Source organism: Muntiacus reevesi, chromosome 6, assembly GCF_963930625.1.
Source record: "Muntiacus reevesi chromosome 6, mMunRee1.1, whole genome shotgun sequence".
Taxonomy (NCBI): Eukaryota; Metazoa; Chordata; class Mammalia; order Artiodactyla; family Cervidae; genus Muntiacus; species Muntiacus reevesi.
Window position 1 is genome coordinate 34,213,868 of NC_089254.1, and position 26,646 is coordinate 34,240,513.

The following is a 26,646-nucleotide window of genomic DNA, read 5'->3' on the forward strand; positions in this document are numbered from 1 at the left end:
GAGAGGGAAATAGGACATGGATGCTATGTAAGTAAGATAAATGACAAGAATCCCATAGTTCCTAGTTCTTTGGTAATATAGGCATTGCTTTGCATCCTCTACAGGTAAATGAGGAATTATCATCTCAAATTCCACACAAACAACACAAAAGAGAATGCAGTTCATCCATCTTTGTAGCTTTATTGGCCTTAATTGTCATAGAGACAGATCCAAGGACAGAATAAGATTGTCCTAGGGAAACCCAACAGATTTTCCATTAACTTTAGCAAGAATTGCTAGCATAACTTCAGGTGTTGAAAAGTCTTAAAAAAAAACTCATGTCAGTCTTTCTGGATACTTTTTTTCTAGCAAAGGAGGGAGATTGATTGCTGGAAAGAATTCTTGACATCTAAATGTTTGGCAAGCTGTCTAGTTCTTTCTTGTTTATTTCTCTGTTTTTTTAATTTTGTTGATAAGTTTTTAAGACATCACTGTACATGTTCTGCCATTGGAATAAAAAATGCCAAAAGCTACATTAAAATGACTCAGCAAAATGCAAGTTTGCTCTAAATTATTATGCTCTTATAAGCCATTCATATCATGAAGACATGAAGACATAGGCAAAGAACTTCTAAGAATCATTATTTATTTATTTATAGCCATACAGTACTCTAGGCAGTGTTTGATTAGCAATAAGCATGTTGCTAATTGTAGTCTTAAAACAAGTAAAAAACAGAAAAAGATGTAAACCACTAATGAAACTACTACTTTGGGGACAAACACACATTTTTCAGTTTATTTTTCAAAATGTGCTTATTCAATGAGTAGTTTAGCCACATAAAAATTAACAGCAAGTTGTTCCTGTTCTGGCTGGGTAATAATTACTGATACCTATGAAAAAGTACATTTTAAAATATATAATAAAAAGGAAACTAAGAACATTGTTGATTTTTTTTTTCACTGTACCCTCTATGGTTCATGAAATATTATTTTAAATGATGTTGTTAGGCAGGGTTATTTCCAAATATATTTTCATTATATATCATATATGCACTGAAAGTCTGTGTGTGTCTATAGTATATTTAAGTTTAGAATGAAAACTGTTGCCCAAATAGAAATTACTTGGTTTCTATTTATTTGTAACTGATATTCTGAAGGTAACTTAAAGTATTGTGTTGAGAAAATAAGAATTTGGTAATTTATTGTACTGATATAGTCTTCACAATTAATTTTGTTTCAATTTTATGATGATGAACCATTATAAAGTAATTTAAAATAACATAATATGTGATGATGATTGGAAATCACACTTGGTAACTTTAACTACCAAACGAAAAAAGAAAAAAAAACCTTAAATATCTCAAAGTGACTGCAAGATAAATTAGTGTCATGATGAGTTCTTTTAAAAATTAATAGTCTCTTCATTTCCAAGGTAAAAAAGGAAAAACATGAAAATTATACACTTCGATGCCTGAAATGAATGTGATTTTTTTTCATATATTATCAATTTATGGGCAAAGAGCAATAATTACACTGTGAAGGCATCATGGTAGAAAAGACAAGTTCTCAATTCCACCTAACAGACATCTGTTATGAACTTATAATATGTCTAGAAGATGTCAGGTGAACGGACCAATATACAACATATATGATATGCCTTTGTTTTTATAGTTTTATAGTTTCTGTGTAAGGAAGAACTTCACACAAGCCAAGTATAAAGTAAAATATAAAAAGTAATGACAAAATTTAGCAATCATACCATATGTTAAAGATTCTCAGGGAAGAAATACAAACAAAATTATAAAAACAATTAGCATATTTGGAGGTTAGACACAAGTTGAAAATTCTGCATTTCTAATTTTTTACATAGCTGAATTTAATTCTGACTTTCTCAATGGAAAAGTCAAACATTTACAAGCTGAAATTTCTGCACAAAAATGTCAATATATTAACTTGCTTTTATACTAGTTAGGGTAGGCTAAACTGCCATAACAATGAAGCAGTTTATTTCCTGTTCACATAATGATGTAAAGTTGACATTCCTGGTTGGAAGGCAGCTCTCTTTCATGTGATTCAACAACCCTCAGGATATGCCTTTTCCTAAGACCATTTTGCCTGCCACCTCCAGTCAGCAGAAAGGGTAAGTCAGGGTGAAGGAGACACATATATATACTTTTATAAGCTCAGACTTTTGTGCTATTAAAGGAACTTAGTAATTAGGCCAATTCACCTTCAAGGAGATTGGGGATGGTAGTCGAGTCCTGTGCTATCTGTTACCATGGAAGGTAAAAATGCAATTTGGTGGAAAACTAGTAGTATTTGCCACAGCTTTTATTAAAATAGTTGATTGATAAAAACATGAGATTACTCTGATTTTCTTGACTTTCAGTCTCAGATATCACTAACACAATTAGCTATATTTCTGCATATGCTGTTCATTCTGTCTATAACCAAACTACATATTAATATTAATATTAATATCTCTCATATTAAGATCATTTTGGTGAGTGTAGCAAGTGCTATTTATTTTAATAAGTGAATAAAGACTTATATATGATTTGTAACTTATCTGAATTAATTTTTCATAAACACTTTTTAAATTAAAACTCTATATATATGATCATATACTATAAATCCTGTCTTCAGTAAACTTCCTTGGTAGAACACTACCTATTTTCTAATATCAAAATTCCTTAAAACATAAATATATCTTTGACGTAGCTCTCTACTGATACTTGTTGAGGAAAAAATTGTATCTATTTTCAAATGTAAAAATTTTACAAAATTATAGGGAGGGGAAGTTTCATGTTACATTCCAAATATAACTGTAGATTAGCAAAATCGCAGGTAGATGTTTTAAAAAGCATTCTGAGTGCGGATACAGGGGATGTGACCACCAAATGTTGCTACCACTAGAAGGGTCGTCATGGAATTACACTTAGTGTCATTATTTTCTCTCCTTGTACAGATATCCTGAACTAGTTTTATTAATGCCTACATTTACTCAGCCCATGTTTTTGGCTCATGTTATAAATTGTCTTCAAAAGTTTGAGAGAGCTTTGAAGAAAAGTGTGGGGGAGTAAGTTAAGTATGTGAGAAGAGTGCCTACAATAGAAGGAAAAATGGATATAATATTGTTTGACAATGTAGAGACACCAAAGACTTCAAGGACACGGTTATTATTTCAGTTACCACCTTACGTACTCTAAAGCAAAGAGTGAAAAAAAAATAAGCAAAAGGTCATAAAGCATTTGGGGATAAAATGTGTAGTGGGACAGAAATACACCATTTTATGTTAGAAAAGATTTGGGTAAACCTAAAAAAGAGACTGTTAAGCCCCAGTTATCAAGACCTGATTCTGTGCTGTGTTGATCAAGAAGTGAATAATGTATTTGAAAAGCTAAAGGTAGTCTAGGATAAACTATTAAAGGAGTAAGTCCTGAATTTTGCTACCTCTTCAAGTCATATTCCTTATTTTTTAAATGGTTGAGAAAGCAGCTGCCCTTAACAGTGAAGTGGATGCCATATTCCTGTTTCATTTACAATAAAAGAAAAATTATTGATGAAGAAGGCTCTATACCGCTGAGTAATTATTCTGTGTTTAAAAAAAACAACAACACTTTTGTTTTGGAGTGCATGCCTTTCTCAGCATTTATCTTACAGCAAGAGAAGAAAATATCTGATCACAAAGCCTCTAGGTGAGAGTGACTTGTGGCTGGGGGTTAAGTTCAAACCCTTTCTTGTGATCATTCTGTAAGACTCTCTTCCCTCAAGAAATGCTCAGAAGAACACCACCAGCTGTCTAGAACATCAACATCAATGTTTGTTGATGAGAAGGTTTTTGTGACTTGTGTTCAATGCTAATTGGTGCACACCAAGGAGAATATACACACAAAAAATCTCACAAAGAAGGCTTTTCACAATAGCAACAATGTTCCTGGATATTCATGCAGTGTTGTAACATGGTCACAACATTCAAGTGGCTTTCTTCCTTTCACAGCTCACTTTTTCATCCCATGGAATAGATGAGTATTACATCCCTTATGACCTATTATATCCATTTTCCTGTGCAATATGTAGTCTAAGTAGGGTACGGATGCCAACCAAGAAAGTTCACCAAAAGACCTTTGGAAAAAAAAATCTTAAAGTATTAGATTTCGCTGAGGAGTCATAGCAGAGAGTTTTCAACAAATGATGAACTTTACATGGACCAACTGAATTCCTTCATTTGTGGCCAATTTAAAAAGCTTTGAAAATGTGGTTGATGCCAATGGGGAAATTGTTGCATTTGCAACCATAACTAACTTGGAGGTGATCAAAGAAAATGATAAGAGCTTTTAGATTTCATCCAGAGAAATGGGAATAGTAGTCAGAAGAAGACCACAATGGTAAAATCTTGGAAGAGCAGTAAATGAAAACACTGGAAATCAATTTAAAGAAGTATGGATTACATGACAAAAAGCATCATCTTTGATTGTACCAGGACAATCTTTCTTTGAAAATGGTCAGATGTCTCTTATAATACCATTCAGAGATGATGTAATACCATTATTAGAACAATAAAACAAAAACAAAAATCGGAGTGTAAGCAAAGCTCCATTTTATATTAATTTTAAAATGAAAAAGCCTTTCTTAAACCCCTTAAATATTTTAAACCTTATAAAATAAAACTAACAAAAACATGAAAATAATGGAAAAATCTGTTAGATCTTCTGAGTCTAATAGTTTACCTAAAATTGTTTACCTAAAATATCCCTCTTTCACTCAACTCATTGTCTTTCACATCAAATCACAATTTCTGCTGCCATCCTTTCCCACCTTATTTCTGAACTTTTCCCCAAGTTTTAAGGCCCCACCTCAGCTAGCAAGTTTATTTCTGGAAATGTATGCATAAGACAGAAGACTTTTGTCTGATTATAAATATGTTTAGATAGTAGGTATAATCCCTGTTACAATTACCTAATACTGTCCAACTCAGGTGGCACGGTTGATATTATCTGGGAGCTTGTAGTTTGCCAAATTTCATGATAGATAATGTTCAAATATGGTCACAGTCAGTGACTTCACTTCCTGCATGTGAATGCTGCCCCTGATACCAAGAGGGAACATCTACTCCCCTCTCCTTTATTTTGAGATGGCTTTGGTGATTCACGTATAACTAAGAGAATACAACAGAAATAACGCTTTGAGGTTTCTCAGAGCTAAATTACAGATTCTGCCAGAACCTCCTGCAGTGCTTGTTCTTACAGTGTTTCCTATCTGAAGTTAGCCAGTATGTTGTGAGAAGTCCATGGAGAGACCAGGTGTAGGTGCTCCAGGAGACAGTTCCATTCAGCTCCTGGCCAATAGCCAGATCAAACACCAGCTATGCACATGAACAATCTTGGAATCTTTCAATAACTGTAATGAAGCTGCCATCTAACTGCAATCACATGGGAAACCCTAAGCTATAATGCTCAGCTGAGTGCAATCAACTAACTACTGGGATTGTAAAAGATAGTAATATGGTTTTAAGCCACTTCTTAGGCCAAAGAGATAGCCAGAACTATCATGTAGTATCTTTTAATCAATAGTTGTACATCATTATCTGCATTTTTTCTAAAATATGCTCATTACATTGTATTTGACATGTTGTATCATAAATTGAATGTTTGTTTTTGGTTGCTTGCAAGCAGTACAGCATACTACACTTAGTTCTTATTTTTAAACAAGCCATAACATTCTTTTGTTGATAAGAAACTAAGAGGAATCGGGTGGAGAGGGAGGTGGGAGGGGGGATTGGGATGGGGAATACATGTAAATCCATGGCTGATTCACGTCAATGTATGACAAAACCCACTACAATATTGTAGAGTAATTAGCCTCCAACTAATAAAAATAAAAGAAGAAGAAAAAAAGAAACTAATGTTTCAAAACATATTGCACCCTATCATGGTAGTTCATCATTTATATTCTACAGTTATTTTAGAAAATTGGTTGAAGTTTTGAGATTGATGAGCGATATAATTTCTCCCACTGAAACAGTTTGGAATGGGCTTTCAGGAATCATTTTCACACAGAACTTCTGATTTTCAGAAATGAATTGCTGACACTGGTGGAGAGTGCCTAGGTAACCTATTTTAGGCTATAATCATTAGTGAGACAAAGAATATTAAATTTTCCATTATTCAGTCTACAGACATGACTCTGTTTAAATACCATATTATTTTATCCATGTGAATAGTTGAGTGAATGAATTCTGGTAAGCTTGTAATCAAATTGCATCCACACTATTTGAATTTTAAAGATACTGGTACTAGTAGATTTAAACTGAGAAGCTATGTGAGTTACAAGAAAAATTTCTGTGTTTAGTTTCTTTAGGTTTTTAATAAGAAGTGACAAGTCTGGGAAATAATTATTTACATGGCCAAAAGTCATTTTTCATTGTTTTCCTGTGGCTTCCTTTTGAGTAGAGGGCTGTGAAAGAGAACGAAAACAAAAACAAAAAGTGTGTACACTGTTTGGCTATTAATGGGAAGTACATTGACCTAGGCCACTCTTCTGTTTACAGTCATTCAAGATAAAAAGAGAAAGGCAAATATGTGATTCACTTATAGTAATATATAACACTCTGATCGAGAAAAACACAAAATAAAACCATGGTATAGACCCTCCAGCCTCAAGTGAAATGAAGATTTAGTGAAAACACTTGCTCTTCCCCTGAGCATTACTTTGACCTAAATATTTAAAAAATGTCTTTATTCCATTGTAGAGATCTGCAAAAAAACATATGTCAGGCTTGGCTTGTAAAATCAGCGGACACCTCTCTAAGCTTGGGCCAAAACCCCCTGAAACAGATCCAGAGAAAGCAATAGTTCTGATGGGAGATTGCAATATGTTTGAACATTTCATATTTCACCGAGAATAAGAAGCGTTCAACTTACCAAAAAAAATTGTGTACTTGTACTTGAAAAAGTTTAAACACCTAAATAGAAGAACAGATGTCATGTATATCTGGATGCACTGTAAACAAAGGAAAAATATCCCAACCTAATAAAAACATAATTTAATACTATTGCTAAAAAGTAAATAGTTACTTATCAGAGTTAAGACTTAATCATAAAATAGTCACAAATTCTATGACATATATTTAAATTGGCATGTGTGTAAAATATGAAGAAAAAGTATGCCACCTATAAGTTAAAAACTTATCCTCAGACTCTATTATCACTGAACTTTGAGAAATATATTTTGGCAACATTATTGGATCGATGTCCCAAGGGTTGAATTAAAACAATACTTGCACCATATGTAGTCATACAAAATCTTGCTTGTGGGATACCACCATAAATAATATACCACATCCATTTCAACCTCTTGCTTCTTTCTCTGGGGCTCCCAATGGTAGGACAAGTATTTTTCATAAAAGGACAAGTATTTTTCATAAAACAGAATATCTTCCTAAGTTGCAAGATATAGCAGAGAAATAAATAGAACTGTGACACAAGCAGATACCAGATCCTGGATATCAGAAACCATAAAAATGCTGGTGTGCCCATAGCACTGAGGCAGTATTTAACTGGGAGAAACTCTATAGGCAACAGGGAAAGGCTCCTCAAGGCTACAGTTACATCTCAAGGAATTTCTTGAAGCAATATGCTTCTAGGTGAATTTCCACTTCATATTTCATTTGTTTTATTTTTTGATAGGGAAAATAGATAAACTCCCAAATTCTAAATGACCACCTCATAAACTTTAAATACATTTGGAAGTATGTTCACAGAAAATATAAATTTAATTTACAGTACAATTAGCTATTTGGATGTATCATCATTTAATGAAAAACATCTGGATTAGTTTACTTATTAGTACATCTGATGACTGAATTGCCAGAATTGATTAGCTGTTGTGTTATCAAGATTCAGTGTGCTGTAAGGAGAAAATGATGTCTGCTAGAAAGGAATTTATATAATCTGGGTTTTATTTACAGTTTCTAATATATTCTTCAGCAGGAAACAGAAAAGACTTTGAAAATAGTCCTTTAACACTGAACATTATTCTGCCAAAACTTGTCTCTGACTACTGCCTAACATGATCTAAGTGAGGGGAAGTGAAGTACAAATCACTCAGTTGTGTCTGACTCTTTGAGACCCCATGGACTATAGACTTTATGGAATTCTCCAAGACAGAATACTAGAGTGAGTAGCCTTGCCTTCTCCAGGGGATCTTCCCAACCCAGGGATCGAATCCAGGTCTGCCACATTGCAGGCAGATTCTTTACCAACTGAGCCACAAGGGAAGCCCGAAGGGAGAGGAAGGATGCTAAAAACTGCACCATGTCACTGGTCATGAGACAGAATGCTTCACACAGGCTAAGGTTTTAGTGGAAGGTCAACTTATATTTGTGATAGTGTTTTTGAGACTCTGAATAAGAAAGCTTTAATGTTTCTAGAAAGTGTTTTTCCCCATTCTTGTTGACTATTTTTCTTTCTAGAAGCATATATATTAAATGCAGAAACACATGACTATTCTAGACAAGCTATATAATTTTTGTGAGTTTCCAGATTCTGATTATTCCCTAGGATTCCTGGCATTCCTCTCCAGCTTTTCACTTAACAACAGCTTAACTGATATTTTGCTTATTTTAGATAGGTAAGGTTTGATATTCTAAATTAAATTTTAAAAATTTCTCAAATTAATGTATCACCACTTGCAATAAATTTCCTTTTAAAATAAAAGAACTAAAATCTAGGTTATGATTTAGAGACTCACTGGAAATACATATATATATATTTTTTTCTTTTAATGGGACAGATACAGCGATGATGTAGTTGAAGTTCACTTCAACTTTCAAACAGCTTGTATACACTTACATGTGGAAAGCCATAGCAACAGGGCAGTAAAATGTTACTGCAGTTCACTTGAGATTTAGCTAGAGCCTTTTACAATATTAGGCAACCTCCTGGAAATGTGATTCTATTCTACCTTTGCTGATTCTAAGATGTACTAAAAAGATTCAAGTCCCTGGAGAACTTCATGCTGCCATAAACAAAATTCACCGTTGTTTTTTTAAACTTATCCCATCATTCTTGAAAGATGAGGAAAGATTGCTTTTCTTTCCCATATTCCATCATTATATAAATAATGGAATTTGTAGTAGAGTAACAGTGCTCTTTGAATAATATTGGTAAACACAGTGCTAAAGTGCTACATGCAATGTAAATCTTACTAGTTAAAATGAAAATTCAAAAGGAGTTGCTTGAATTTGAATGTGTTTTGTGACAATTTATAATTCAATTATTGATTCATTTTTTTAGAGTAATGTATATAAAAATGGTAACAGAATACTACATTGATTAAAAACATTTGGTTTTGGAATCAGAAGAAAACCTCAGTTCCAGAAAGGGCAATCGGACAGATAATTCTAAGCTTAAGTTCTGAAAACTAGGTTCCTGAAATAATGAAGGTCATGAAGGAAAAGTAAGGGGCAGCAGGAAATGGAGATAAAGAATGAAACCAACATTAGATGCTTACATTTACTGCGTTCTCTTCTGTTTCCATTGTATCTCCATGGTCTTTCCTTTTTATTTTTACGTTTTTAAAAAATGTACTTTTTTTTTAACATTTTGTGAGTTGCTAACTTTCTCTAAACTTGTCTTCACACAGTCTTCTCATTATCTCCTTTTTCCCACGGAGCCACAATAAATGGAGGTGTTATTTTCCATCACTACAAATACCCTAATCTATAAGCTTTAACATTTTCTAGCTCTCCCTGACTTTTAGTTCCAACATCTCTTTGATCCTTATTTCAACCAACTACTTGGTTCCTGCTTAGAACACACTAGTCTGGAACATTGTCCAGTTCCTGGCCTTTCACCTAACTCTGCTCCCAAGGCTAAGTGGTGACTGCTTCACCGCTAAATCCGTATCGTATACTCACAAAATATTCTCTGGTCAGCATAAGCATATTATTTATTGAGCCACCTGGGGTGGCCAACAGAAGAGGACTCTGTCTGGAGCAACAGACAGAATCAGAGACAATTCTGGTCACACCTACATTTAGGGAATGTATCCTGTTTAATATGTTTTAGTGTTGTCTCCTTAGTCCCTTGAGAATATTGTCTCAGGGTGTAAATAGGATATTTTCACCCAGGGCATTTGGAACAGCAGCAGCAAGAGTAGCAGCAGCAGCCAACACTTACTGAAGCAAGCAGTATCAGTCGCACACTGCTAAGCATTTAGCTTTCTCAGATATGCACATAAGTGTACCCATTGGTTTCAAGGGCAGGTAGAAAAAGGCAACTGAAACTTCACTTTACATTTATCTAATGACAAATAAAATAAAATAACTGCTATATATAATCTGAGGGCTAAATTCCGCAATTTCCAGTTGAATTGTTTTATATATATATATATATATATATATATATATATATATATATATGTAATTTGAAAAAGGAATTACCTTTTTTTCTTTTGTCAGAGAAGTTATGTCAATGTTTTATACAACTACAAGAAAAGCTTCCTTATAATAAATGCAACTGTCTCGTAATATAATTCAGCTTAGCCTTTTCTCAGACCTACAGTCAGTTCTTGTTATTCATGATAGTTATTTTCTGTAAAGTCATTGCAAATATTGAATTAATGAATACTGAACCACTGTTCCTAGGGGAAATACAGGCTTAGGTTCCTGTGAACTTCTGGTCACAAAATTGTCATCACATGAACAATAAATAATCTTGTCTTTGGTGTATTTCTCTTAAAGACATGTTATATAATATGAATTGTGGAGCCATTAACATTGAACTCACAGTCAACATTATTACTCATGACAAACAGAGCTTATCTAACACATATATTTTCCCCTTAAGGCACATCTCAACTTTTTTGGACTCGGAAACACTAGCCAGCACCTTGGCACTATGCTTGGGGTCCGTTTTAAACAGCAAAATCAGCAACACAAAGCTTGAAAATGTGGAAAGTATGGCACTGAATGGACCACAAGAAGGGCACACTTATTTACAGCACGAGATCTGAAATAAGTAGACAAATCATTATCTTCAACAGCAGAGCAAGTGTACCTCTGGAGGCTGAAATTTTCAGTTTTGTACTCATCTGCAAATGACCAGGAAAAGTCCACAACATTGACTTGGGAGTTACACATAGATTTTAGTGAGTAGAAAAGACAGAATCATGAACAATGAGGGTCCACAAATAATAAGACTCAGCTGAAATTTGAATTTTGGCACTTTCCCTTGCTTAAAAATCATGTGTGTGTGTGTGTGTGTGTGTGTGTGTGTGTGTGTAAGGAACTTTGCATTAGAAAGTAGAATAAAATGACTCAGGCCCTGAGTGTTGGGGCAGGGGGGTGGGAGGGGGACAGGGGACAGTATCCTGCAATCGCTTTATAATATATTTGCAGCAATACAGCCCATTTAACGTGGCCAGCAAAGCCATGCATCATTATATACTCTATCTACTTTTCAAAGTTTCCACTATATCCAAGCACAGTGATTTTCTTGATTCCCTCCCAAATCTCTCTTTCCTACCCTCTTACTAAACTCTAAGCCACAGTCTAACGTATTCAACTCCATACTGGAAATCCTGGTTCAGATGCCTGAGAAGCAACTCACACTTGAAGCAAACAGAGCTCGTAACATTTTCTTTCCAGCTCTGCTCCTTCCTTACTCTTGCTTTTCACAGTAAATGTCACAGCATCCATGAGGCACTCAGACCACTCCAGCCATTTTCTGGCTCTACATCCTGCCAGTCTTATTCCAACTCTGAGACGGCATTTGCTCTTTCTTCAGATTGGAATTCTCTTCTGATATTTTCAAGACTGTCTTCATTACATTTAGATCAAATGCCACACACTCACTGACTCCTTCCTTGACTCCATTCCCTCCAAGTCATACTATCATATCAGCATGTTTTATTTCCTTCATAGCATTTCTTACTATCTGAAATCTTTGTGTCACTATATGCTTATAATATTTTTAACTGTGTCATCCCATTGGAGTGTATTTATTACCCTGGAGTAGTGACTTTTTCACTTTTAGGAAAACAAACAGACCCACCCAGTACACAGTAGGTTCTCTGATATCTACTGTTACCTGGCCTTTTCTATTCTATCTAGTATAATACTAACTATTGATGAAGTGCTAAATGGAAAAGTTTCGTGCAACTATTTTGGACCCCTAGATTCAAGAGATGTGAGTTTGTCTCTCCTGTGTCCTGATGACATACAGGTATCATTCCCCACTCCTTTTGCTAAAGGGTTACTATAGAGAGTGTTTTCAGTATTAATTCAAATCACCTTTCCTCTCATTTTTGTAAATATATCACCATTGTGAATCCTTTTAGGTTAGCTCTCTGTCTTGCATTGCACTACCTTGAATTTGACCCATCTGAACTTCATTCAGTTCATTTCTCACTGCTTTTCTAATTTTCTAAGTTCATTTTGAACACCAAATCCGTCTTTCATGAGCAGCCCTGTCTTTATTCTCTTCAGAAGACTGAACTCATCTACAAATTTGATGAGCCTTTTCACTATTTCATTTTCCAGGTCATTGAAGAAACACTTAAAGCAGTTCTGGAACCCAAGGTGACCTCTTCATGTTTCCCCAGGCTGACACTTACTCATCAGTAATCTCTCTCTGGGTATAGACAGACATTCAGTCCACTGACTATTACTTGCTCAAAGTAACAGAGCAGAAAAAAACAGTGTTTAGGAAAAGTATTTTACCTTCTGCTTCCCTAAAATAATGTGGAAATATGGATGACTGTTTAGAAATTGAATCTCTTTTGTCTACGCAGAAATATATTTTTTGTGCGACTCTGCAGTGTGGCCTTTCATAAACACTGTGATTAGGCTGGTCACTCTTGTTATCTCAAGAACAGGCTCATATATTTTCAAGTCGTTTTTGTATCTGTATCCTCTGTCTCCTGTATTTGAATAATGACCAAGTCTTGTTCATCATGTTAATCATACACTTCTTGAAATTTTCCTTTGTTCCGTTGTTATAGCCTCAGGTCAAGCCATCACCACCTCTAGCTAACTTCCTGGAAAAAAATTAACTTATGATAATCTACCTCTAAATTCTTGTAATGCTCTCATAAGGAAGTATCTTGCCAAATATTATATTGTTTCATGATCCCAGTCTAAGGAACCATAAGTGTTTTCCAATTGCTACTCAAACTAAGATAAACTTCCTAAAGTGGCATTCAGATCCTTTCCCTTGTTGATTTTTACTTTGCAGTATTTAAAACTCACTTCATGCTTAGTATCCAGATAAGCAAGCATGATTACCAATACAGTGCTTCCATAATCACCAACATTATTTTATAATATTTGTCAGAACTTAGAATATGCTTTTATTATGCATTATCTCACAAGCCTGTTTATCTTTGCAAAGTAATAGTCTCATTTCACTTCAAGTATTCCCATGAAGAACAATCTTGTTGGCACCGGTAACTTGCTGTATACATTCTCTATAGTATTATAATCATCTCTTGATCTTTGAATTGTATGTTTGTCTATGAGTTCTTAATAACCTCTTTGGATCCTTTGGAATAACTCATTAAACTGAAAACAGCCTTGAACACATGTAAAATTATAAGTATGCTTTACCAGCTAAATGTAAAAAAGAAATGTTACTATTACCATCACTGATAATCAACAGCACTGAAAAGAAAAAAAAGACACTTAAAAATATTTTTGTGTTTAAAAATTCAGAAACTCAAGATGAAAAAGGAAAATTTTTTAAAAATAGTAATAATTTAAGTGCAACTTAATTTTTATGAATAAAATTAGTAATGTTAATTTGAAATGCTACTAACTTTAATTGTTTACTAATGTTAAACATTACTAATGTTTCAACTTATGCTCACCACACTGTCCTTAATAGATTTCATATAGTATATTCTCAGTAAAAAAGATGTGGTGGAGAAATATTTGACAGTATAAGCATTATATAAAGGTATACATTTCTAACTCCATGTTCCTATATTAGAAATGTATTTGGGGAGCTGAGAGAGGATAGAGAACAAGGGAAACTTACAGAAATGTTGTTTACATAGCACCCATTAAACACTGCACTTTGACAATGTAATGGTCATTTTGAGATTCACTAATAAGGGAAAGTAGGAGGATATGTAAAATTATGCATAATGACTTCTAAATTTAAAGAACCACTTTGGTGGAAAAAGTTACTTTCATTTCCTAAGCAACAAAAGAGTACAAGATAAAATTTACATGGACATTGATGCTAAAATAGCACATACTAAATATTCAGTGTTTAAAAGTGCTAAACATTGTAAGAACTTGATTTATCAAGAAAGACTTTCTGCAAAAGACACTGAAAAATAGGATAGAGAAAAAGGCTCATATTTATGGGTAATCTAAGATATTGACAATTCACTTTTTATGAACAAAATAAAGATTGGAGGAAACTTGGATGTATTTCATACAAAGTTATTAGAAAAAGTTTATAATTGGATAAGAATATATATATTATAATAAAAATTTAGTTCTTTATTATTGCTCTAGGAAAATCTGGATTTACTAAATAGGTTGTACTGCCTTGTACTTTTCCATCACATAAATATAATGACACATGTAACATGTCACTGTGAAATGTTAAAGTATTGTACAATGATTATTTGAACAATGAAAACCAGCTTTCACTCCTCTGATACTTCCTGTCTAAAATACTTTCAGCATTTGCTTTAGTGTTTTTCAGATTCCTTCAGTCCCCTTTAAAAAGCAGTGCCTAAATATGCATAATCAAAATGTGCTGTAGTAAACTTTTACAAGTCATTCAATGAGCTTTACCTCTTGATAGAGAAACAGTTTTTTATATAAGCTTAAGGAAATATTCTTAAAGTATGGGAATACAATTAACAATAATTTTCTAATATGTATAAGGCAGGAGGTAGAGATTTAGCAATCATTCTTGGTTGAGAATGAGAAAACTGTATGCAGGTGAAAAAGCAACAGTTAGAACAAGACATGGAATTACCAACTGGTTCCAAATAGGAAAAGGAATACATCAAGACTGTATATTGTCACCCTGCTTATTTAACTTATATGCAGAGTACATCATGAGAAATGCTGGACTGGATGAAGCACAAGCTGGAATCAAGATTGCTGGGAGAAATATCAATAACCTCAGATATGCAGATGACACCACCCTTATGGCAGAAAGCAAAGAAGAACTAAAGAACCTCTTGATCAAAATGAAAGAGGAGAGTGAAAATGTTGGCTTAAAACTCAATATTCAGAAAATCAGGATCATGGCATCTGGTCCCATCACTTCATGGCAAATAGATAGGGAAACAGTGGAAACAGTGACAGACTTTACTTTCTTGGACTCCAAAACCACTGCAGATGGTGACTGAAGCCATGAAATTAAAAGACGATTGCTGGTTTGAAAGGAAAGTTATGACCAGTCTAGACAGCATATTAAAAAGCAGAGACATTGCTTTGCCAACAAAGGTCCATATAGTCAAAGCTCTGGTTTTTCCTGTAGTCATGTATGGATGTGAGAGTTGGACTATAAAGAAAACTGAGCACCAAAGAATTGATGCTTTTGAAGTGTGGTGTTGGAGAAGACTCCAGAGAGTCCCTTGGACTGCAAGGAGATCAAACCAGTCCATCCTAAAGAAAGTCAGCCCTGAATATGCATTGGAAGGATTGATGCTGAAGCTGAAACTGCAATACTTTGGCCACCTGATGCAAAGAGCTGACTCATTTTCAAAGAACCTGATGCTTGGAAAGATTTAAGGCAGGAGGAGAAGGAGACAACAAAGGATGAGATGGTTAGATGGCATCACAAACTCAATGGACATGAGTTTGAGTAATCTTCGGGAGTTGGTGATGGACAGGGAGGCCTGGCATGCTGCAATCCATGGGGCCGCAAAGAGTAGTAGGACATGGCTGAGTGACTGAACTGAATGAACTGAATTCTCAAAGCAATTGACAGATCTCAAGTAGTCTCTGTCAAGATTCCAATGATGTTTTTTGCATGAATAGAAACATCAATCCATAAATTCTTGTGAATTTCAAGGGACTTTAGATAACCAAAACAATTGTTCAAAAGAACAGTGTCCGTGGTCTCACATTTCCTACTTTTAAAATCTTTTACACAGTTACAATAGTCAAAACAAGTGTATACTGGTTTAAAAACAGACATAGACCAATGGTGAGCACAGAAATAAATCCTCACATGGATCATCAAATAAGTTTCAAGAAGAGTGTCAAGATCATTCAGAAGGGAAAGGATAGAGTCTCTTCAATAAACGGTGTTGGGGAAACTGCTATGGGCCCTTTTTTTCCCCTTCCAACCTTCCTTCAGGTCACCACAAAAAACAATGACCAGAATTCCAGCAGCTACTTTGGGACTTTGAAAATGACATCTATTAGCCAAGAATAACAGAGCAAAAAAGAAAGATTGTTGGTTGTCTAATTGCTTGAAAAATGATGCCATATAACTTGGAATGCTATTTCTGGATTTCTCTTATTTTTGTGCAAAGAAGAAGTAATGAATAAATATTGATTTAGTTAAACCCACTATGATTTTCTGTTACTTGTAGAGTTAATTTTCACTAAATATCTTCCTTCAGTTAAGAAGTTTCATTGCTTCTAGCTTTGAATTTCTTTTGAAGTCTACTGTTTTTTGTTATTTTTAGTATTTAACACTAGTATCACTACCAAGTACATTTACTGGTCCTAAAAAGTAGGGTCTGTGTGTGTGTGTGTGTGTTTCTGAGAAATACTTTGAGAAATACAAAGTTTGATAAAATATTTGTGACATTGTCACAATTTCATAGAGACAAGGAAGCCCTCCTAAGTGATCAACACAAGGAAAGAGATGAAAACAAAAAATGTGAAAGCCTAGCGATCTCAAGAAAATTAGAGATACCAAGAGAACACTTCACCCAAAGATGGGCATAATTAAGGACAGAAATGGTATGGACATAACAGAAGCAGAAAATATTAAGAAGAGGTGGCAAGACTATATATTAAAAAAAAAACTATACAAAAAGACCTTAATGACCCAGATAACCAGAATGGCATGAGCACTCACCTAGAGCCAGACTTCCTGTAGTTCAAAATCAAGTGGGACTTAGGAAGCATCACTATGAACAGAGCTGGTGGAAGTGATGGAATTCCAGCTGAGCTAATTCAAATCCTAAAAGATGATGCTGTGAAAGTACTACAGTGAATATTCCAGCAAATTTGGAAAACTCAGCAGTGGCCACAGAACTGAAAAAGGTCAGTTTTCATGCCAATCCCAAAGAAAGGCAGTGTCAAAGAATGCTCAAACTACTGCACAATTGCACTCATCTCACTCTAGCAAAGTAATGCTCAAAATTCCAAGGTAGGCTTCAATGGTACATGAACCAAAAGCTTCCAGATGTTCAAGTTGAATTTAGAAAAAGCAGAGGAACCAGAGATCAAATTGCCAACAGCCGTTGGATCATAGAAAAAGCAAGAGAATTCCAGAAAAAACATCTACGTTTGCTTCATTGATTATGCCAAAGCTGTTGACTGTGTGGATCACAACAAACTGTGGACAATTCTTAAAGAGATGGGAATACCAGACGACCTTCCCTGTCTCCTGAGAAACCTGTATGCAGGTCAAGAAGCAACAGTTAGAAGTGGACATGGAACAATGGACTGGTTCCAATTTAGAAAAGGAGTAAGTCAAAGCTGTATATTGTCACGTCACCTTGCTTATTTAAATTATATGCAGAGTACATTATACAAAATTCCCAACTGGATGAAGCATAAGCTGGAATTAAGATTGCTGGGAGAAATATCAATAGCAATAGATATGCAGATGACACCATCTTTATGGCAGAAAATGAATGGGAACTAAAGAGCCTCTTGATGAAAGTGAAAGAAGAGAGTGAAGAACTGGCAAAAACTCTACATTCAAAAAATTAGATCATGGCATCATTTCCAATCACTTAATGGAAAATAGACTGGGAAACAATGGATATAGTGACATACTTTATTTTCTTGGGTGCCAAAATCACTGCAGATGTTGACTGCAGCCATGAAATTAAAAGATCCTTGCTCCTTGAAAGAATAGCTATGACCAACCTAGATAGCCTACTAAAAAGCAGAGGATTACTTTGCCAACAAAGGTCCATCTAGTCAAGGTTATGGTTTTTCCAGTAGTCATGTATGGATATGAGAGTTGGACCATAAAGAAAGCTAAGCACTGAATAATTGATGCTTTTGAACTGTGGTGTTGGAGAAGACTCTTGAGAGTCCCTTGAACTTCAAGGAGATCAAACCAGTCAATCCTAAAGGAAATCAGTCCTGAATATTCATTGGAAGGACTGATGCTGAAGCTGAAGCTCCAGTACTTTCGCCACTGATGCAAATAACCGACTCATTGGAAAAGACCATGATGTTGGGAAAGATTGAAGGCATGAGAAGAAGTGGAGGACAGAAGATGAGATGGTTGGATGGCATCACCAACTCAAAGAACATGAGTTTGAGCAAGCTCTGGGAGATGGTGATGGACAGGAAAGCCTGATGTGCTGCAGTCCATTGGGTTGCAAAGAGTCAAACACGACTGAGCGACTGAACGAACTGAAGTTTGATAAAATATTTATGACACTGTAGTAAACTGAGTTAATAGATCAGAAATTGAAGATACAGAGAAAGGCATTGATTATCTACCTTAAGCTTATATTCATCCCTTCTATTAAGCTCTAATTAGTGATCTCATCACACTTAAATTTTACAAACAGGGATTGGAAACCCATTTTTTAAAAATGATTTTTGGGGCAGTTAATTTGCTATTAAGTAATGCAATAGTTATTTACATTGAAAAGCTTTTAAAATTCAGCAGTTTCCACTGAACCACAAGCACATGGCATGAACATAGGAATAGAAATGGGAGTGGAATGTAAGGAGGACTAGAGTATTTCAGTCTGCAGGGATAGTCCTACTCAGAGGGAAAAGTGATGATCCCGTGAGAAATATAGGTCAGTGCCTGAGTTATTGCAGCAGACTCCAAGGCTGCCTTGCCTCTTTATAATCCCTTCCAATTAATCTTTCCAAAACATATTTATCATGCCAGGCGCTTACCAGAAAACTTCCAACAATGTTTCTTTGTTCTACACAATCTTACCCCTCCCAGACATTCTCCTTGACTCCCCAATTCAAGCCCTCTATTTGACTGTTTTTGTCATCATTTCTAAACCACACAGTATCCTTGCCTACCTCAGAATTCATGCAGCCTACACTAATCTCTCATTTTTCTGACCTTTCATTAAATTTATTGTCTTTTTGATCATAAACCCTCATTTGATCATAAACCCTCATTTAATTTATTGTGTATATATATTTTCAACTCAAGTAGTTTGTAAAATGTCTTGAGGTCAGTTGTTGGGTCTTGCTTTGCTTCTCTATGAAGTCTACATCAGTGATAGCTTGTAAGAAGTATCTATTATTTGTTTAGCTGAAATAAAAACTGCCTGACAAATCTTGAAGAATGATAGACCTAATCATTTTTATTCTAGATTTTTAGTGTTTGGATTAATCGACTCAAAAGTATTTTGCAATAAACTTGCACATTTTCTAGTATTAGCCTAAGTAAATTTATAGGGTTAGTAGAACTACAATTTTAGATCTCTTTCCTTTAATGTGAATTTCCCCACCCCTCTGTTCCTTACTTCCAAACTTAGACTAACTTTGCCATTACCCATATGTGTATTTTTTTCCAAAATAACTTTCTTTGATTTCACCTCCTTAGGGGGATTTATAGCCAATCTGGAGCCTTTTTGATGACTCCTGTACCTTTTTTAACACAACAGACTATTTATATTCCCCAAGAAAACTCTTCTGTCCTTTGAAGGATGTACTATATACCAGGCTGACGGGGTCAACTAGTTAACATTCTAAAGTAATCCAGAAGATAGAGAACAAATCAAGAAAATGCTCTAGGTAGTAATTTTTACCCTCCCCCTAAATCACCCAGCACGGCTTCCCTGGTGGCTCAGCAGTAAAGAATCTGCCTGCAACACAGGAGACCTGGGTTCCATCCCTGGATTGGAAAGATCCCCTGGAGGAGGACATGGCAACCCACTCCCATATTTTTGCCTGGAGAATCCCATGGACAGAGGAGCCTGACTGGCTGCAATCCATAGGGTTGCACAGAGTTGGACATGACTAAAGTGACTTAGCAGCAGCAGTAAATCACCAGCATTTTTATGAAAATAAAATTTTTGGTGAGAATGTTTTTGACCTTGATCAGAAGCATCTTTTAAGGAAGATATTTTAAGATCTAAGACGAAGAAGATGAACAGTGTTGGAACTTGTGTCCCATGCGTCATCTCATAAAAGGAATTCCCCCTAATTATTTATTAAGTTCTTGATTACACACCCAGGTTACAAGCCTCTGTATATTTGTTCAAATCTGCTCATAGAAATATTTCCTCTGCTCTAATTTTGTGTCCTAGTCTAGTGATACTTTTTCTATACCATTTTAATAATATTATAAAGTCAGTAATTGAATACTTACAGTTTGAAACATACATTTCTTTTCCTGCCTAATAGATGATATTGTTGATGAATCAACAAAAATAAAAAAAAAAGAGAGAGAGAAAGCCACCTTTCTCATCTCCTAGAGCTGATTTATTAGCAAAAACATAAAACTCTCTGTCCCATCTTTACCTTGCATATAATTGCACCCACCTAAACTGCATAATTTAATGAGCTCCTTGTGTTTTATCTTCTTAGGTTAACAAGGCCCAATATTAAAATTATGGGGTAGAAAACAAAAGTATATGAAATATTTTAAAAGATATTCATATAAAGTGTATTTACATTTAAACATTGATATAATTTTACAGAAATTCTGACTAGCTTCTAGGGATCAGGACAAGGGTTTATTATTAACTTAAACTCAGAAATAAATAGCTTGAAACTCAAATTATTTACCATTTGGGATTTATTTGACCTGGCTGAGACACATGTTTAAAAACAGAATTAAATTTTGAATCAGATAATTTAAAATGTCATGAATTGGTTTCAATGACAGTTCAGTTCAAATATTTTAAATAGTTGAATATATCAGATAAGAAAATTTGTACACAATTTTTAAAAAAATATTTGTTACTTAGTTGGAAATGGAAGATCACTTTTGGAATTTATTATTAATCTTATATAATTAATGTAACAATTTTATTAATAACAAATTCACAGATAATGTAACCATAATAACTATCAGAGAGGTAACTGAAGTGAGGATTGTGTGTAGAAGGGATGGTGACAAACCCAGTGGAAGTCGGGGGGATAAGCAATGAGAGAGTTTGGTGATAGGAAAATTCTGGTTTCTTACCTTCTTAAAAAAAAAGAAAACAGCAAGCATTGGATCATTTGTTCATAAATTAGATAACATTTGGTATAAAGGACTCTCTTGAGAATAGGCATATGTGATGGGTTGTTTAAATTTTAAAAAATCTGGAAATAAAGTCTGTATGCTTCTCCAAATCAAACTCAAACTTTGTTGGATAAGTTGGACTGGAAACTCTTAAGAACATTGTTTCTTGGGACATTTCCAGTATATCCCATTTTTAGTCAAGATAGAAAAAAAATCACTGTGAAAGTATTCATAGCATTTTATGTGAAACCATGAAAATATAAAATTTTGTTTTTCCAATGAAAAGTTCTGAAATCTGAAAATCTTAATTTTGGGCTGAACTTCATGAAAGAAACTTCAGGTAGTCACGGGTAAACTTTAATCTGACTTATTGAAGTCCAGTTTGTTTGTTTGTTTTGAAATAATATGAATTGCTCTCCTATGCACTATTTCTGTAGGTGTTTCTTTATCAGTAGTATATTTTTTTATCTGTAGTATATTCATGTATGCTTGCAATGTCTTTAAGATATCAAAACCCTCACACATACATACAGACACTCAGTTTCATTACTTACACACTTTTGATGCTCAGAAAGAGGTGACATAGACAGCTCCAAAGTTTCCATGGGTTAAATTGCTTGAGATAATATGTGGTATGAGACACACCTGCAAGAGGATATTTTCCTAACAATTGGCTTCAGTTATATCTTTAAAAAATGCCCAATTGCAGAATGTCAATCTGTCTGACAGTGTAAATCTCCTTAAAGCAATTTAATTCAGATTTTAAAAGATAACCAGGGCTTATACAGCAGGATGAGGGATCTGTTTCAAATCCATCACATTAACATTATCAGTAACCCACTATGACCCATGATTGAGTAGTTTTAATTAAGTTCAGCTAGAGTGTGTGGGGGAGGGGTGCTTCATTTAATCCTTCATTAATAGTTAAAGTGAACATTATAAATATCTCTATAACTTTCGTTGCTCGAACATCTTTCTTTTTTATTGGATTTATTGTTTTCCATGCTGCAGAGCAATGCCATTTGGGGATCTCCGGTTCCCAGGAGCTTTAAGGCTACCCCACTTCGAGCACTATAAAACAGAGGCCTGCTGTTTTAATCACGCCTCTCTCTCTTCCAGTGTTGTTTGCGCCCTGGTACAACCCATCTGCCTTGAATCTAGTGCTCCGCTGGGGCTGCACACATCTGCCAGCCAGACTACCTTCGTACACAATTACTCAATCCACCGTAAGGCTCTTTAATAGGAAACAAGTGTGACAACGGCAAGCCTCTTTTTTTTTTTTTTCCTTCTGCCTCTTAAACCACAGAGTCAAATAGCTCTAATAGAGATGAAGCTTGATAGATCCGCCCAGGTGTAGGTGAAATGGTAGAGCCTCAGGGGTAATAGATTCTGTGCTCTCAGGCTGAAGTTTAGCACTTTGTCCTGACCGGCTCTCAGGCTGCAGCGCGATGGGCTGCTCCTTGAACGGTTACAAAGTCAACACGCTTCTTGCCGCTCACGTTTATGCCTAATCCGGAGGGCAACCTGGAGCTAGGTGAAGACCGGCAGAACACCCTTTCATTTCAGCGTGTGGACAAAGGACAGCAAATGCAGTAAGTGGAAAATTTATCTTTCCTTCCTTTATTTGGGAATTAATTAAGGATGTTTACTCTCAGGGAATCCTCTGAAGACTGTGCAAAAGTGAACTAGCAAAAAAACCTGTGTTGATAACCCTGTGGATTTCCTCCGGTTTCATTTTGCAACAGTGCCTTGGCACTGTCACTGAAGCTTAGGCTCCGCAAGTAACTTCCTCATTCAGAAGGTCTTGGATCTGAAATGTGGTGCTAATCATATTGCTAATTCAATCCTGTAGCCTAGCATACTATCCTCTCTTTCTGGATGAAATGTCCTTTACTGATGTCAGATGATGATGGGCAAGTGTTTTGTCATAGTTCTGAGAATAGGAAAATAATTATTTAAGAAGGCACAAACTCTTCTTGAAAATGGATTTCAACTTCTACACATAGCTATTCTGTTACATCACTAATCAGACATTAATGGGAGAAATATGCTTGTAATTTTCCTTAAATCCATTCTATAGCTCGGTCCCTTACCAAAGAAGTGACCTTAAAAATTCTAAAAACAATATTAAGTTGTAGCAGCCATGACAATGATAATGAATTTTTAAAACAAAACAAAAGGTCATTTGTCTAATAGTATAAGAAAAGATATTAAAACCAGATGTGGGAAATCTCAACTTTGACTTTTTCGTCTTTCATGCTTGGTTTCAAGCAGCCTTCACATTGCGTTTACTTTGCATTTACAACTTTAGATTCACCATTAAACTATGTTTGAACTTGAAATTCAGATTTGATCTAAGTACAGCCCTGTTCCTTGAGTCCCCTACTCCAAGTTTTACTTGGCTATGGGGAGTCTTTTTTTTACTACTATACCGTATATCCTGAGTTGTGTTAACAAGCTAACTGTGGTGGACCTTTTCAGGTGGAATGTCAACCAATGTGAAAGAATGTGTTTGCTGTTCCAATGTATGATGTTCCACGTAGCAAATAAACACAGGGAACATGTGCCCTGACAAAGATTCCAGTTATGATTCCCAAATTCAGTCCATCAAACATTGCACAAAGATGATCATGTTAAAAGAGGATACAATAAAAACTGTCAGCACATCGTATCTGTTTGTAGTCTTTTGAGGTTTTATCTTTTTTTTTCTTAATTTAGGCATTTTTTATTTAAAAAATTAGTCTGAAATGCATTGTCATCCCAAAAGACATTTCACATGTATGAGGTACATAGACAAGTGGAACTAGATAAAACATTGTTGCATTGTTTAAATAATTCCCCACTGGCCGATGTTTTGTTTTTGTTTTCTAACTATTATAGATGGACATCATAAAATTGATGGTTTAAAAGCCATGACGGTAGAATCCTGATGACTCCTTTGTGTATTTTCAGAAATGATTTAGCTTGGGTAAAGTTGCTGCTATGAGAGGTTTAATTAATTACCACTAGTTAAATATATTTCTTTAAGAATTGCATTTGACATTACTGATGGTGGAGTAAATGCAGTTTAAAAGTCATTCTTCATGAAATACTTTAACCGACGATTGTTGGCATTGAATAGCGGTCAATGTCTACCCCCTACAGGGAGAGAATCTAATTTCACTGTGCCTTCGCCAGAACATGAATACCACAGAGTACAGTTCACACATGTGAATGCTGTAACCGTGTCAATGACTCCAACAAGTGCCCCTTAATGAAAGGTCAGCTGTGTGATTAATAGGAAGCCAGTTTGAAAGGCTGGACCTCACTTCAGCACTGCATTTAGATTTGTTTCTTCTTGATTTACTTCATTTGCTTTTCAAAGTGTAATAAAAATCAAGTGGAACTATACCACACTTTTTAAAAACTTCATGCTTGATATTATATGATAGAAACACATTGGTTAGTATCTTTTGTTCATATAAAAAATAATAATTAACTGAAAAAGTCAGTCCAACCAAACATTGAGGGCATAGGATGATGAAAGAGAATATTATTCATTAGATAGTTAGAATATATAACCTTGCTTCAATTTCAGTTAATTTAATAAACTTTAAGAGGCACTCTGGGGGTGAAGATGGAGTGACAGAGGAAGAGTTTGATGTTTTTACCTAAGATTTATTGTTTCAATGCTAACTATATGTTAGAAAGTGAATATAAATGCGTCACTTCCGCTGATAATTTTATGTCACCAATGGTGAAATTTATTCAAGAATATAGCTAAATGGAATGGAAGACAGTATAAACCTAGTGATGTCCTCAGAGAAGTAATTTAGTCATCTAAAACTTATAATGGTGGCTTAGTTATAACTATTCCAATTAAAATTTGTGCTAGAAAGCATTATGGTTAAGTCCAACTTAAAAAAAAAATGCTTTTAAATGGAACTGTGTTTTGCTAATAAATACCATGTTAAAATTTGTGAATTCACAAATTAGATGGTCCTTAAATAAGGACCATTTATTTTCATTTAACTATGTGTTTTGTGTTCCTGTGGCTTTATCTGTGCATGTTTTCAAGTAAGATTGTAATGAGTAATTAAATAATACAAATAATGTAAGTATATAGAGATATATATTAGATGTGAAAATTCCATATGCTTGGAGGAAATTTTTTAGCATCACAGGAATATATCAACTTATTCTCAGGGATATTCTCTTTTAAATAACTTATTTTTTTAACCTTTAATCAGCAATTACAGGATTTAATAATTCCATTTTCACTTGCATTAAAGGAACTATATTACATATCAAGACAGAAATTGTAGGAAAAAGTATAATCCAATTTCAGTGATCAATCAAGGAGGAAACAGTGTAGTTGACTTTATAATGGATACGACACAGTACATTCTAGATGTCCTCCTGTCTTATCAATGACCACAGCTGTATCTTCCAGATACTATTCTGTTCAGGATTCTATTTTTCACTCTGAATTAGAGGACACCTACTTCCAGATAGGGTACTAATGAATAACATTAGTTGGGAATTCCTCAAGGAACCAGACACTGTTCTGAGCATTTTGTGCACATTATTTATTTAGTTCTTATACAGCTTACCAAAGTAGGTACTGTTTCTATTCATGTTTATAAATATAAAATAGAGTGGTTGAAGGACTTGGCCAGTGTCACACAGCAAGCAGGTAGTAGAACTTGGGCTCAAATTAACTTCCTCCAAGGACAAGTATCTCCTCCAACCACTAGACTTGACTTCTTCTCTAACAAGTGACTTCATTATCAGTACAGCTAACTTCATCTCTGATCACTTTAAAAGGACTGCTCAATGAAAGGGATTTATAAATGAAAATAACATCCGATCAAACAAAATTTAAAAAGTTAAATGCCAATAAGCATGACCTCACTTCAAGTTACATCAATCATTCAGCACTTATAGATGCTATTACTTGTCATAGTTTTTTTACTATAGATAAAGAAGGAGCTGCATTTACACCCTAGACATTTGGGGAAGAACTGATCCATTCACTCTTACTCAGTTGATAAATTTCCATTCCTATTAATACTGAGTCTCTGAGAAGAGTTTGTTTCCTGAGAGTATTTCCAACCAAGCCACTGTTGACTTTCAGAGGTGACTCTATTCACAGGAGCCTCCCAAAAAGAGTAACCAAAACACATTCCCACCTCCAAGGCACTGAAAAATACCAGCTCTCAGTTACTTACCCTCAGAGATTTTAGGCCTTAGTTATTCAATAGGACCACCCGGATATTTATTTTTCTTTTTAAAGATAGACTTT